General features: G+C 42.5%; 2 pseudogenes; one reads left to right on the top strand and one right to left on the bottom strand.

The window, feature by feature from the left end:
- Positions 1 to 10,443: 10,443 nt before the first annotated feature.
- Positions 10,444 to 10,563, bottom strand: LOC134971484 (5S ribosomal RNA; annotated as a pseudogene).
- Positions 10,564 to 14,614: 4,051 nt separating this feature from the next.
- Positions 14,615 to 14,734, top strand: LOC134971485 (5S ribosomal RNA; annotated as a pseudogene).
- The last annotated feature ends 1,933 nt before the right edge of the window (positions 14,735 to 16,667 follow it).

The raw sequence follows: 16,667 nt of genomic DNA on the forward strand, positions 1-16,667 counted from the left end.
TGCGGAGCTGTTTCACTGTCACTATCTCTAGAGGCTGCTACACCAACCTCACACACCTCCTTCACCTCACTAACCTCCTCCCTCTCACTCACCTCCTCCACCTCACCAACCTCCTCCACCTCACTCACCTCCCCCACCTCACTCACCTCCCCCACCCCACTCAACTCCCCCACCTCACTCACCTCCCCCACCTCACCCACCTCAGAGTCAGACATAATTAGGACAAACAACAATTAACACTGAAAAAATAAAAGACAAACAACACACTCCTCCACTACCACTACACAATACTCAAAACACACACACACACACACACACACACACACACACACACACACACACACACACTGACAAAGGACTCAAAAAAAATAAGACAAGGGCAAAAATTAAGACAAATTAAAAAAAACACAACTACAAGAATGACAAGACTACTTTCAAACACAATACAACACTAAGAACTCGCCAAAACAACTCCAAAACCTCCAAACCAAACTACTCACCAACTCAACAGCACAACCTCTGTCCTCACCACTAACTAAACCCACGAGGTGCGGACAGTTTGGGGCGTATTTATTAGAGATGAGCGGGTTCGGTTCCTCGGAATCCGAACCCGCCCGAACTTCATGTTTTCTCTATCGTCCTAGTGGATGCTGGGGTTCCTGAAAGGACCATGGGGAATAGCGGCTCCGCAGGAGACAGGGCACAAAAAGTAAAGCTTTAGGATCAGGTGGTGTGCACTGGCTCCTCCCCCTATGACCCTCCTCCAAGCCTCAGTTAGATTTTTGTGCCCGGCCGAGAAGGGTGCAATCTAGGTGGCTCTCCTAAAGAGCTGCTTAGAAAAGTTTAGCTTAGGTTTTTTATTTTACAGTGAGTCCTGCTGGCAACAGGATCACTGCAACGAGGGACTTAGGGGAGAAGAAGTGAACTCACCTGCGTGCAGGATGGATTGGCTTCTTGGCTACTGGACATTAGCTCCAGAGGGACGATCACAGGTACAGCCTGGATGGTCACCGGAGCCTCGCCGCCGGCCCCCTTGCAGATGCTGAAACGAGAAGAGGTCCAGAATCGGCGGCAGAAGACTCCTCAGTCTTCTTAAGGTAGCGCACAGCACTGCAGCTGTGCGCCATTTTCCTCTCAGCACACTTCACACGGCAGTCACTGAGGGTGCAGGGCGCTGGGAGGGGGGCGCCCTGGGAGGCAAATGAAAACCTTTTTTGGCTAAAAATACCTCACATATAGCCTCCGGGGGCTATATGGAGATATTTAACCCCTGCCAGAATCCGTTAAGAGCGGGAGACGAGGCCGCCGAAAAAGGGGCGGGGCCTATCTCCTCAGCACACAGCGCCATTTTCCCTCACAGAAAGGCTGGAGGGAAGGCTCCCAGGCTCTCCCCTGCACTGCACTACAGAAACAGGGTTAAAACAGAGAGGGGGGGCACTAATTTGGCGTTAGAAATATATAAAAAAGATGCTATAAGGGAAAACACTTATATAAGGTTGTCCCTATATAATTATAGCGTTTTTGGTGTGTGCTCGCAAACTCTCCCTCTGTCTCTCCAAAGGGCTAGTAGGTCCTGTCCTCTATCAGAGCATTCCCTGTGTGTGTGCTGTGTGTCGGTACGTGTGTGTCGACATGTATGAGGACGATGTTGGTGAGGAGGCGGAGCAAATTGCCTGTAATGGTGATGTCACTCTCTAGGGAGTCGACACCGGAATGGATGGCTTATTTAGGGAATTACGTGATAATGTCAACACGCGCCAAGGTCGGTTGACGACATGAGACGGCCGACAAACAATTAGTACCGGTCCAGACGTCTCAAAAACACCGTCAGGGGTTTTAAAACGCCCGTTTACTTTAGTCGGTCGACACAGACACAGACAGGGACACTGAATCCAGTGTCGACGGTGAATAAACAAACGTATTCCTTATTAGGGCCACACGTTAAGGGCAATGAAGGAGGTGTTACATATTTCTGATACTACAAGTACCACAAAAGAGGGTATTATGTGGGATGTGAAAAAACTACCGTAGTTTTTCCTGAATCAGATAAATTAAATGAAGTGTGTGATGATGCGTGGGTTCCCCCCGATAGAAAATATGGGCGGTATACCCTTTCCCGCCAGAAGTTAGGGCGCGTTGGGAAACACCCCTTAGGGTGGATAAGGCGCTCACACGCTTATCAGAACAAGTGGCGGTACCGTCTATAGATAGGGCCGTCCTCAAGGAGCCAGCTGACAGGAGGCTGGAAAAATATCATAAAAAGTATATACACACATACTGGTGTTATACTGCGACCAGCGATCGCCTCAGCCTGGATGTGCAGAGCTGGGGTGGCTTGGTCGGTTTCCCTGACTAAAAATATTGATACCCTTGACAGGGACAGTATTTTATTGACTATAGAGCATTTAAAGGATGTATTTCTATATATGCGAGATGCACAGAGGGATATTTGCACTCTGGCATCAAGAGTAAGTGCGATGTCCATATCTGCCAGAAGATGTTTATGGACACGACAGTGGTCAGGTGATGCAGATTCCAAACGGCACAAAGGTGTATTGCCGTATAAAGGAAGAGGAGTTATTTGGGGTCGGTCCATCGGACCTGGTGGCCACGGCAACTGCTGGAAAATCCACCGTTTTTACCCTAAGTCACATCTCTGCAGAAAAAGACACCGTCTTTTCAGCTTCAGTCCTTTCGTCCCTATAAGAGTCATATCTGCCCAGGGATAGAGGAAAGGGAAGAAGACTGCAGCAGGCAGCCCATTCCCAGGAACAGAAGCGTTCCACCGCTTCTGACAAGCTCTCAGCATGACGCTGAGACCGTACAGGACCCCTGGATCCTACAAGTAGTATCCCAGGGGTACAGTTTGGAATGTCGAGACGTTTCCCCTGCGCAGGCTCCTGAAGTCTGCTTTACCAAGGTCTCCCTCCGACAAGGAGGCAGTATGGGAAAAAATTCACGAGCTGTATTCCCAGCAGGTGATAATTAAATTACCCCTCCTACAACAAGAAAAGGGGGTATTATTCCACACTATATTGTGGTACTGAAGCCAGAAGGCTAGGATAGACCTATTCTAAATCTAAAAAAATTTGAACACTTACAAAGGTTCAAATCAAGATGGAGTCACTCAGAGCAGTGATAACGAACCTGGAAGAAGGGGACTATCTGGTGTCCCGAGACATCAGGGATGCTTACCTCCATGTCCCAAATTTGCCCTTATCACTAAGGGTACCTCAGGTTCGTGGTACAGAACTGTCACTATCAGTTTCAGACGCTGCCGTTTGGATTGTCTACGGCACCCCGGGTCTTTACCAAGGTAATGGCCGAAATGATGGTTCTTCTTCGAAGAAAAGGCGTCTTAATTATCCCTTACTTGGACGATCTCCTGATAAGGGCAAAGTCCAGGGAACAGTTGGAGGTCGGAGTAGCACTATCTCGGATACTGTTACAACAGCAGGGGTGGATTCTAAATATTCCAAAATCGCAGCTGATCCCGACAACAAGTCTCCTGTGCTTAGGGATGATTCTGGACACAGTCCAGAAAAAGGTGTTTCTCCCGGAAGAGAAAGCCAGGGAGTTATCCGAGCTAGTCAGGAACCTCCTAAAATCAGTGCATCATTGCACAAGGGCCATGGTAAAAAAAGGTGACTTCCTTCTAAGCAATTCCAGTCGGCAGATTTCATGCAAGAACTTTTCAGTGGGATCTGCTGGACAAATGGTCCGGATCGCATCTTCAGATGCATCAGCGGATAACCCTATATCCAAGGACAAGGGTGTCTCTCCTGTGGTGGTTACAGAGTGCTCATCTTCTAGAGGGCCGCAGATTCGGCATTCAGTTTTGGATGTTGGTGACCACGGAGGCCAGCCCGAGAGGCTGGGGAGCAGTCACACAAGGAAAAAATTTCCAGGGAGTGTGATCAAGTCTGGAGATTTTTCTCCACATAAATATAGCTAAGGGTAAATTTATAATGCTCTAAGCTTAGCAAGACCTCTGCTTCAAGGTCAGCCGGTATTGATCCAGTGGGATAAAACATCACGGCAGTCGCCCACGTAAATAGACAGGGCGGCACAAGAAGCAGGAGGGCAGTGGCAAAAACTGCAAGGACTTTTCGCTGGGCGGAAAATCATGTGATAGCACTGTCAGCAGTGTTTCATTCCGGGAATGGAAACTGGGAAGCAGACTTCCTCAGTAGGCACGACCTCCACCCGGCAGAGTGGGAACTTCATGGGGAAGTTTTCCACATAATTGTAAACCGTTGGGAATTACCAAAGGTGGACATGATGGCGTCCCGTCTGAACAAAAAACGGGACAGGTATTGCGCCAGGTTAAGAGACCCTCAGGCAATAGCTGTGGACGTTCTGGTAACACCGTGGGTGTACCAGTCGGTGTATGTGTTCCATCCTCTGCTTTTCATACCTAAGGTACTGAGAATTATAAGACGTAGAGGAGTAAGAACTATACTCATGGCTCCGGATTGGCCAAGAAGGACTTGGTACCCGGAACTTCAAGAGATGCTCACAGAGGACTTATGGCCTCTGCCGCTAAGAAGGGACTTGTTTCAGCAAGTACCATGTCTGTTCCAAGACTTACCGCAGCTGCGTTTGACGGCATGGCGGTGGAACGCCGGATCCTAAGGGAAAAGGCATTCAGGAAGAGGTCATTCCTACCCTGGTCAAAGCCAGAAAGGAGGTGACCGCACAACATTATCACCACATGTGGCGAAAATATGTTGCGTGGTGTGAGGCCAGGAAGGCCCCACGAAGAAATTTCAACTCGGTCGATTCCTGCATTTCTTGCAAACAGGAGTGTCTATGGGCCTCAAATTGGGGTCCATTAAGGTTCAAATTTCGGCCCTGTCGATTTTTCTTCCAGAAAGAATTGGCTTCAGTTCCTGAAGTCCAGAAGTTTGTCAAGGGAGTATTGCATATACAACCCCCTTTTGTGCCTCCAGTGGCACTGTGGGATCTCAACGTAGTTCTGGGATTCCTCAAAACACATTGGTTTAAAACCAGTCAAATCTGTGGATTTGAAGCATCTCACATGAAAAGTGAACATGCTCTTGGACCTGGCCTGGACCAGGCGAGTGTCAAATTGGTGGGTTTTTTTTTCTCAAAAAAGCCCATATCTGTTTGTCCATTCGGACAGGGCAGAGCTGCGGACTCGTCCCCAGTTCTCTCCCTAAGGTGGTGTCAGTGTTTCACCTGAACCAGCTTATTGTGGTGTCTTGCGCCTACTAGAGACTTGGAGGACTCCAAGTTGCTAGATGTGGTCAGGGCCCTGAAAATATAGGTTCCAGGACGGCTGGAGTCAGGAAAACTGACTTGCTGTTATCCTGTATGCACCCAACAAACTGGGTGCTCTTGCTTTTAAGCAGACTTTTGCTAGTTGGATGTGTAATACAATTCAGCTTGCACATTCTGTGGCAGGCCTGCCACAGCCAAAATATGTAAATGCCCATTCTACAAGGAAGGTGGGCTCATCTTGGGCGGCTGCCCGAGGGGTCTCGGCTTTACAACTTTGCCGAGCAGCTATTTAGTCAGGGGCAAACACGTTTGTAAAATCCTACAAATTTGATACCCTGGCTAAGGAGGACCTGGAGTTCTCTCATTCGGTGCTGCAGAGTCATCCGCACTCTCCCGCCCGTTTGGGAGCTTTGGTATAATCCCCATGGTCCTTTCAGGAACCCCAGCATCCACTAGGACGATAGAGAAAATAAGAATTTACTTACCGATAATTCTATTTCTCGGAGTCCGTAGTGGATGCTGGGCGCCCTTCCCAAGTGCGGATTATCTGCATTACTTGTACATAGTTACAAAAATCGGGTTATTATTGTTGTGAGCCATCTTTTCAGAGGCTCCGCTGTTATCATACTGTTAACTGGGTTCAGATCACAGGTTGTACAGTGTGATTGGTGTGGCTGGTATGAGTCTTACCCGGGATTCATAAATCCTTCCTTATTGTGTACGCTCGTCCGGGCACAGTACCTAACTGAGGCTTGGAGGAGGGTCATAGGGGGAGGAGCCAGTGCACACCACCTGATCCTAAAGCTTTACTTTTTGTGCCCTGTCTCCTGCGGAGCCGCTATTCCCCATGGTCCTTTCAGGAACCCCAGCATCCACTACGGACTCCGAGAAATAGAATTATCGGTAAGTAAATTCTTATTTTTTTACACGGGTCCGAGCGACTCGGATCTTCCCGCCTTGCTCGGTTAACCCGAGCGCGCCCGAACGTCATCATCCCACTGTCGGATTCTCGCGAGGCTCGGATTCTATCGCGAGACTCGGATTCTATATAAGGAGCCGCGCGTCGCCGCCATTTTCACACGTGCATTGAGATTGATAGGGAGAGGACGTGGCTGGCGTCCTCTCCGTTTATAGAGAAGAGAGTGAGACTAGAGTAGAGAGAGACACAGTATTTACTTTAGTAATTTTGGGGAGCATTAGGAGGAGTACTACTACTTGCTGAAGTGATAGTGTGACTGTATATCTGACTTGTGGGGGAGACAGTGGGGAGCAGTTAGAGTCTGAGAGCAGGAGTACATATTTTAACGTACAGTGCACACTTTTGCTGCCAGAGTGCCACACTGCCATTGTGACCACACTGACCACCAGTATATATATTGTGATTGTCTGCTTAGGAGTACTACTTGCAAGTTGCTGATAGTGTGACCAGTGACCTGACCACCAGTTTAATTAATCACCACCAGTTTAATATATATATATATATATATATAATTGTATATAATATATATTTAATTGTATACCACCTACCCGTGTTTTTTTTTTTTTTTCTTCTTGATACATACTACTATAGTAGCTTACTGTAGCAGTCTGCGGTGCTGCTGAGCTGACAGTGTCCAGCAGGTCCGTCATCAGTCATTACATGATAAATATATATACCTGTCCGGCTGCAGTACTAGTGATATTATATATATATATATTAATTTCATCTCATTATCATCCAGTCTATATTAGCAGCAGACACAGTACGGTAGTCCACGGCTGTAGCTACCTCTGTGTCGGCAGTCGCTGGTCCATCCATAATTGTATACCACCTACCCGTGTTTTTTTCCTTTTTCTTCTTGATACATACTACTATAGTAGCTTACTGTAGCAGTCTGCGGTGCTGCTGAGCTGACAGTGTCCAGCAGGTCCGTCATCAGTCATTACATAATAAATATATATACCTGTCCGGCTGCAGTACTAGTGATATTTTATATATATATATATATATATATATATATATATTAATTTCATCTCATTATCATCCAGTCTATATTAGCAGCAGACACAGGCCCTCATTCCGAGTTGTTCGCTCGGTATTTTTCATCGCATCGCAGTGAAAATCCGCTTAGTACGCATGCGCAATGTTCGCACTGCGACTGCGCCAAGTAACTTTACTATGAAGAAAGTATTTTTACTCACGGCTTTTTCATCGCTCCGGCGATCGTAATGTGATTGACAGGAAATGGGTGTTACTGGGCGGAAACACGGCGTTTCAGGGGCGTGTGGCTGAAAACGCTACCGTTTCCGGAAAAAACGCAGGAGTGGCCGGGGAAACGGTGGGAGTGCCTGGGCGAACGCTGGGTGTGTTTGTGACGTCAACCAGGAACGACAAGCACTGAACTGATCGCACAGGCAGAGTAAGTCTGGAGCTACTCAGAAACTGCTAAGTAGTTAGTAATCGCAATATTGCGCATACATCGGTCGCAATTTTAAGAAGCTAAGATTCACTCCCAGTAGGCGGCGGCTTAGCGTGTGTAACTCTGCTAAATTCGCCTTGCGACCGATCAACTCGGAATGAGGGCCACAGTACGGTAGTCCACAGCTGTAGCTACCTCTGTGTCGGCAGTCGCTGGTCCATCCATAATTGTATACCACCTACCCGTGTTTTTTTTTTTCTTTTCTTTCTTCTTAATACATACTACTATAGTAGCTTACTGTAGCAGTCTGCGGTGCTGCTGAGCTGACAGTGTCCAGCAGGTCCGTCATCAGTCATTACATAATAAATATATATACCTGTCCGGCTGCAGTACTAGTGATATTATATATATATATATTAATTTCATCTCATTATCATCCAGTCTATATTAGCAGCAGACACAGTACGGTAGTCCACGGCTGTAGCTACCTCTGTGTCGGCAGTCGCTGGTCCATCCATAATTGTATACCACCTACCTGTGGTTTTTTTTTCTTTCTTCTTGATACATACTATTATAGTAGCTTACTGTAGCAGTCTGCGGTGCTGCTGAGCTGACAGTGTCCAGCAGGTCCGTCATCAGTCATTACATAATAAATATATATACCTGTCCGGCTGCAGTACTAGTGATATTATATATATATATATATTAATTTCATATCATTATCATCCAGTCTATATTAGCAGCAGACACAGTACGGTAGTCCACGGCTGTAGCTACCTCTGTGTCGGCAGTCGCTGGTCCATCCATAATTGTATACCACCTACCCGTGTTTTTTTTTTTTTCTTTCTTCTTGATACATACTACTATAGTAGCTTACTGTAGCAGTCTGCGGTGCTGCTGAGCTGACAGTGTCCAGCAGGTCCGTCATCAGTCATTACATAATAAATATATATACCTGTCCGGCTGCAGTACTAGTGATATTATATATATATATATATATTAATTTCATCTCATTATCATCCAGTCTATATTAGCAGCAGACACAGTACGGTAGTCCACGGCTGTAGCTACCTCTGTGTCGGCAGTCGCTGGTCCATCCATAATTGTATACCACCTACCCGTGGTTTTTTTTTTCTTCTTGATACATACTACTATAGTAGCTTACTGTAGCAGTCTGCGGTGCTGCTGAGCTGACAGTGTCCAGCAGGTCCGTCATCAGTCATTACATAATAAATATATATACCTGTCCGGCTGCAGTACTAGTGATATTATATATATATATAAAAAGAGGGGGGATGAGGGTTACAGCGACCAACGGTGTCAAATAAAAAATATGAAGAGACTAACTGGATACGTAAAAAAATAGTAGTATATTTATTAATACAAAAAATATAAAACCAAGGTATAAAACCAGTTATAATAAAATGTCACAGTGGGTTTAAAAGCCGGAGGGTATATGCTAAAAATTAATACCAACTAAAAGGATAGCTAAAACAATAATATAAATAGTATAAAGGCAGTGATGATAGAATATCCAAAAAAAGAGAGAATGCTGCTTATCTTTTTAAGGTGGAGAGTCAATGGAGGTACACCCAACGCGTTTCGTCACTCTGACTTCATCAGGGGGTATGGGACTACTGAACAGGTACTCTTATTTATAGCACATGCAATTAAGAATGGATAGTTGTGACATCACTTCCTGTGTGGACTAATATTATTACCTTATGTGAGTTTTTTAACATGGGTATAACAGTTACTTAGTGTATTATAAAACAACCTCATAGAGCTTTTCATATATGAAAAACGAGTTTTAAATACTATAAAACTTCAGTAAAACAGTCCGGGGACGGGGCCGACGTCACTTCCGCCCCACTTCCTTTGTAGGAGTACTCGTATTGCGCATGCGCACAAGCGCCACACTTCCGGTCCGTGAACAAGTCTGTTTATGTTTCTCAGTCTGTTCTTCCGTTATTGCCGTCGCGTCACTTCCGGTTGCGGGCGGGATCTTCATCTATAGGCTGGGCAGCTTGTCAGTCATCGCGGCGGCCATTTTGTGGATGATTTTGATTTCTGAAGCATACATCAGTGCCGAGTCTTTCTATTTGACAGTAGTAGTTGTCCTTCATTTATCATTGCTGTGGCCATTTTGTTGGAGTTTCTGGCATCCAATGAATATAACAGTACAGAATTCCGTTTTGGAAGCAGCGCACGTATGAAAAGTAAAAAATATAGAAAGATGTATATGTTAGTGTCTATTCTATTAAAGAATTTTCAATTATCATACAGTGATCTGAGACTTTATATTGGGGGAGTTTTGAAAAATAACAATTGTTGCAAAAAAGTGACGTTTTTTTGTTCAAACAGTGAGGTGGACAAAATGTAGAATTAAACCATGGACCATATTTATACTAGTCACTTTGTGGCATAAAAAGGTTTTGAATACATTTTTTTGACCTTAGAGAAGTAATAGATAACCTTGTACACATGGTATAGGCATAGGAATAATTTATGAATGGTGATGGTCAGTGAGGAGATAAAAATAATTATAAACTAGTATCTGATATCAGTTATGTGCATATGTGCTAGACAGCGTGGAACCATTTAGGATACGTTAGTATATTCATAATATATTACTCAGTCATATACTAGTCATTGGTGATATATATAGATAAAAAGTGCATATGTGTATGACTGGTTGTGAGAGTTGGTGATGTGTTAAATTAATTATTTGCTATCAAGAACCTGTGCAATAGTGATTTAGCCATCTATTAATATTATTTCAAGCCTGACAAGGCTCGCTCTTCTACAGTACCCAATATTCGCAAGTAGTTACCCACTTGTTACTGATTGGGCCCAACACTGCTTAGCTTCCAAGATCGGACGGAATTGGGCGTAGAACCAGTGCGGTATGACTGTAGCATATAATGAAATAAGTCAGGCATATACTATAAAAGTTTTTTATTAAGATAATTAGTGACTATATACAGTGTTTTACAAATAGTGGTGATCGGAAAGTAAGTATGATGATGTGAAGCAAGCTTGAGAAGGAAAGAATTGGCTTATCTGTATCCAGAAGATTTTGGAGGGGGGTACTTCTCTCATAGAAATGGAGCGATTTCATATCCCTCATTGAAGCCCATGGGGTGTGCAGTTTTTAGTTGGAATATCCAAAACATCTCTCTTTGAGAGAGCTTCTTGGCAAGGTCTCCACCCCTTTCGCCACTGGTCACGTGTTCGATGGCTTTGAAAGTCATCTCTTCTGGATTACAATTGTGTTCCAGTTTAAAATGTCTGTACAGCAAGTGAGTCTCTACTTTGTTTTTGATACTTCGTACATGTTCCTGTACTCTAATTTTCAAGGTTCTTTTTGTTTTACCTACATATTTTTTGTGGCATGTACATTCCAACAAATAGATTACGGATGTAATATTACAGTTCATGAATTCTTTGATTTTGAATTCTTGTGTGCCGTCTGTATTGCAAAAAGTTTTTCTGTTAGGATTAAGAAATTTGCAGATGTTGCAGTGTCCACACTTGTAAGATCCGATGCATTTGGGGAGAGAGTTGGATTTTCCCTCTAATGGTATTTCTTTTAGCATGCTGGGCGCGAGGATGTCTTTCAAATTACGTGATTTTCGAAATACTAGTTCTGGTTGTGGTGGAAGGATCTTCTTTAAGATGGGGTCCATTAAAAGTATGTCCCAGTGGGTTCTTAGTGAAGTCCTGATGGTTTGTTCATGAGAACTGTAAGTAGTAACAAAGGAAATAGACTCCTTTGGTGCCGTTTTTTCCTTATAGGTCAGCAGATTTTCTCTCTCCAAATTTCTTGTCTTGGTAACAGCTTTGTCTAGTATAGTTTTTGGATAAAGTTTGTCCTCAAATCTTTTTCTGTATGTTTCAAGTTGTTCCTCACATTCTTCGTTTTTGTTGCAATTCCTCCTTATTCTATGGAATTGAGAGTAGGGGATGTTGTTCTTCCATTTTTTGGAGTGATTGCTCTTGTAGTGAAGGTAGCTGTTCTTATCAACATCTTTTATAAAAATTTTTGTAGACACTGCCTCTTTCTCTCCCATTAAGATTAGATCCAGGAATTCAATGGACTCTTTGTTCAGATTGTAGGTAAAAGATAAATTAAAATCATTGATCTGTAAAAGTTTAAAAAAGTCCAGAAATGATTCGGCACTCCCATCCCATATGATCAGGATATCGTCAATGTATCTTTTATACATGACAATGGATTCCTTGAAGTGTTGCGTGGTGTATATGTGCTTCTCCTCCCATCTTCCCATAAATAAATTGGCGAAGCTTGGGGCAAAAATAGTCCCCATAGCGGTGCCGCACCGTTGTAGATAAAATTTGTCTAAAAATTTAAAATAATTACGGCTTAAAATGAATTTCATAAGATCGCAAATAAAATTCCTATGGGGTTCGGTGAGAGTGTTATCTTTGTCCAAGTATTCTTTGCTTGCTTCAATTCCTTTTTCGTGCTCGATACAGGTATATAAGGATTGCACATCAATAGTTATCCATATATATGACTCTTTCCATTTCACTTTCTTGACTTCATTCAGGACCATGGTGGTATCTTTAAGGTATGATGGTAATTTTTTAACGTACGGATTTAGAAACACATCAACATATTTAGACAGATTTGATGTAAGGGAGTCTATCCCGGCAACAATTGGTCTCCCTGGTGGGTTGGACAGGCTCTTGTGGATTTTTGGCAGGAAATAAAATATGGGGGTCGTGGGGTTGGATTGCATTAAAAAAGAAAATTCATCCTTTGTGATGACGTCTTTCCTCAGTCCCTGTAGGAGTAGGGACCTCAGTTCATCTGTGTATTGATCTTTCGGGTCGTCTGTTAGCACGCTGTAGGAGTTGGAATCTCCTAACAATCTCCGTGCTTCTTGTATGTAATTATCCCGATTCATAATCACCAACCCCCCCCCCTTATCAGCTGGTTTTAAAACAATTTGAGTATTCTTCTGTAGTTTCCGCATCGCTTCTATTTCTCTGTTATGTAGATTCTTGTTGATTACTGGTGGTGGTTCTTTCTCACATAGGTCCTTCTTCACTAGGTCGTAGAAGACGCTGATATTGCTCCCTTTGGATTCTACTGGATAATATTTGCTTTTTTGTTTGAGTCCGGATTTGGAGTTTGCTTCATAGTTAGAGATGACGGCATTCTCTTTTTTCATGAAGTGTCTTTTAAGGGTTAGTTTGCGTACAAATTTATTAAGGTCGATAAAGGTGTCAAATTTATTTAGTCCTTCGGACGGTGCAAAGGAGAATCCTTTGCTGAGAAGTGATTGTTCCGGTTTGGTGAGGGTATGAGTTGACAGGTTGAAAATACCTTTATCCCCTATATTGGAAGTTATAGGTTCCTCCTCTTGAATTCCTTTCCTCCTACCGCCCCGTTTTCCTCTACTTCTGCAAAACGTCTTTTTAGTGGGGAGGCATGTCTGACGTCCTCCTGTATTGTGCTTTTTGGATGTTCTTTTGGTCGTGTTCCTCGGCCTGATGATTTTTAGACAAATTTTATCTACAACGGTGCGGCACCGCTATGGGGACTATTTTTGCCCCAAGCTTCGCCAATTTATTTATGGGAAGATGGGAGGAGAAGCACATATACACCACGCAACACTTCAAGGAATCCATTGTCATGTATAAAAGATACATTGACGATATCCTGATCATATGGGATGGGAGTGCCGAATCATTTCTGGACTTTTTTAAACTTTTACAGATCAATGATTTTAATTTATCTTTTACCTACAATCTGAACAAAGAGTCCATTGAATTCCTGGATCTAATCTTAATGGGAGAGAAAGAGGCAGTGTCTACAAAAAATTTTATAAAAGATGTTGATAAGAACAGCTACCTTCACTACAAGAGCAATCACTCCAAAAAATGGAAGAACAACATCCCCTACTCTCAATTCCATAGAATAAGGAGGAATTGCAACAAAAACGAAGAATGTGAGGAACAACTTGAAACATACAGAAAAAGATTTGAGGACAAACTTTATCCAAAAACTATACTAGACAAAGCTGTTACCAAGACAAGAAATTTGGAGAGAGAAAATCTGCTGACCTATAAGGAAAAAACGGCACCAAAGGAGTCTATTTCCTTTGTTACTACTTACAGTTCTCATGAACAAACCATCAGGACTTCACTAAGAACCCACTGGGACATACTTTTAATGGACCCCATCTTAAAGAAGATCCTTCCACCACAACCAGAACTAGTATTTCGAAAATCACGTAATTTGAAAGACATCCTCGCGCCCAGCATGCTAAAAGAAATACCATTAGAGGGAAAATCCAACTCTCTCCCCAAATGCATCGGATCTTACAAGTGTGGACACTGCAACATCTGCAAATTTCTTAATCCTAACAGAAAAACTTTTTGCAATACAGACGGCACACAAGAATTCAAAATCAAAGAATTCATGAACTGTAATATTACATCCGTAATCTATTTGTTGGAATGTACATGCCACAAAAAATATGTAGGTAAAACAAAAAGAACCTTGAAAATTAGAGTACAGGAACATGTACGAAGTATCAAAAACAAAGTAGAGACTCACTTGCTGTACAGACATTTTAAACTGGAACACAATTGTAATCCAGAAGAGATGACTTTCAAAGCCATCGAACACGTGACCAGTGGCGAAAGGGGTGGAGACCTTGCCAAGAAGCTCTCTCAAAGAGAGATGTTTTGGATATTCCAACTAAAAACTGCACACCCCATGGGCTTCAATGAGGGATATGAAATCGCTCCATTTCTATGAGAGAAGTACCCCCCTCCAAAATCTTCTGGATACAGATAAGCCAATTCTTTCCTTCTCAAGCTTGCTTCACATCATCATACTTACTTTCCGATCACCACTATTTGTAAAACACTGTATATAGTCACTAATTATCTTAATAAAAAACTTTTATAGTATATGCCTGACTTATTTCATTATATGCTACAGTCATACCGCACTGGTTCTACGCCCAATTCCGTCCGATCTTGGAAGCTAAGCAGTGTTGGGCCCAATCAGTAACAAGTGGGTAACTACTTGCGAATATTGGGTACTGTAGAAGAGCGAGCCTTGTCAGGCTTGAAATAATATTAATAGATGGCTAAATCACTATTGCACAGGTTCTTGATAGCAAATAATTAATTTAACACATCACCAACTCTCACAACCAGTCATACACATATGCACTTTTTATCTATATATATCACCAATGACTAGTATATGACTGAGTAATATATTATGAATATACTAACGTATCCTAAATGGTTCCACGCTGTCTAGCACATATGCACATAACTGATATCAGATACTAGTTTATAATTATTTTTATCTCCTCACTGACCATCACCATTCATAAATTATTCCTATGCCTATACCATGTGTACAAGGTTATCTATTACTTCTCTAAGGTCAAAAAAATGTATTCAAAACCTTTTTATGCCACAAAGTGACTAGTATAAATATGGTCCATGGTTTAATTCTACATTTTGTCCACCTCACTGTTTGAACAAAAAAACGTCACTTTTTTGCAACAATTGTTATTTTTCAAAACTCCCCCAATATAAAGTCTCAGATCACTGTATGATAATTGAAAATTCTTTAATAGAATAGACACTAACATATACATCTTTCTATATTTTTTACTTTTCATACGTGCGCTGCTTCCAAAACGGAATTCTGTACTGTTATATTCATTGGATGCCAGAAACTCCAACAAAATGGCCACAGCAATGATAAATGAAGGACAACTACTACTGTCAAATAGAAAGACTCGGCACTGATGTATGCTTCAGAAATCAAAATCATCCACAAAATGGCCGCCGCGATGACTGACAAGCTGCCCAGCCTATAGATGAAGATCCCGCCCGCAACCGGAAGTGACGCGACGGCAATAACGGAAGAACAGACTGAGAAACATAAACAGACTTGTTCACGGACCGGAAGTGTGGCGCTTGTGCGCATGCGCAATACGAGTACTCCTACAAAGGAAGTGGGGCGGAAGTGACGTCGGCCCCGTCCCCGGACTGTTTTACTGAAGTTTTATAGTATTTAAAACTCGTTTTTCATATATGAAAAGCTCTATGAGGTTGTTTTATAATACACTAAGTAACTGTTATACCCATGTTAAAAAACTCACATAAGGTAATAATATTAGTCCACACAGGAAGTGATGTCACAACTATCCATTCTTAATTGCATGTGCTATAAATAAGAGTACCTGTTCAGTAGTCCCATACCCCCTGATGAAGTCAGAGTGACGAAACGCGTTGGGTGTACCTCCATTGACTCTCCACCTTAAAAAGATAAGCAGCATTCTCTCTTTTTTTGGATATTCTATCATCACTGCCTTTATACTATTTATATTATTGTTTTAGCTATCCTTTTAGTTGGTATTAATTTTTAGCATATACCCTCCGGCTTTTAAACCCACTGTGACATTTTATTATAACTGGTTTTATACCTTGGTTTTATATTTTTTGTATTAATAAATATACTACTATTTTTTTACGTATCCAGTTAGTCTCTTCATATTTTTTATTTGACACCGTTGGTCGCTGTAACCCTCATCCCCCCTCTTTTTATACAATTTAACCTAGGCAGTTTATCCCTGCCTAATACTTGAGGGTTAGCTGACGCCTTGAATTATTTAAGGAGTGTCTGATTCTGTCATATTTATCTATCTCACACACACCTGTGGCGCCATACTTCCACTGTCCAATTCACTTGATACTATTTGTAAGGCAGCCTGGTATCTGTGAGTAGATTTCTAAGATGTTCAGATTGAACGAACGCACCAATAAACGTAATGATTGGTGCCAAAAGATATTTAATGAAGAGACTCAAAACAGCACTGCACCCCCATCAGGCGATCTAGACGACCTGTTCTGGGGAATGGAACGATTAATGGCTAAAGAAATAAAGAATTGGTGGGACATTAAAGGACTTGAGCATTATGTGGAAGTTAATAGAATACCGAGGGGTCTAAGAATTTTGAA

Source organism: Pseudophryne corroboree, chromosome 11 (genome assembly GCF_028390025.1).
Source record: "Pseudophryne corroboree isolate aPseCor3 chromosome 11, aPseCor3.hap2, whole genome shotgun sequence".
In the NCBI taxonomy this organism is placed as follows: Eukaryota; Metazoa; Chordata; class Amphibia; order Anura; family Myobatrachidae; genus Pseudophryne; species Pseudophryne corroboree.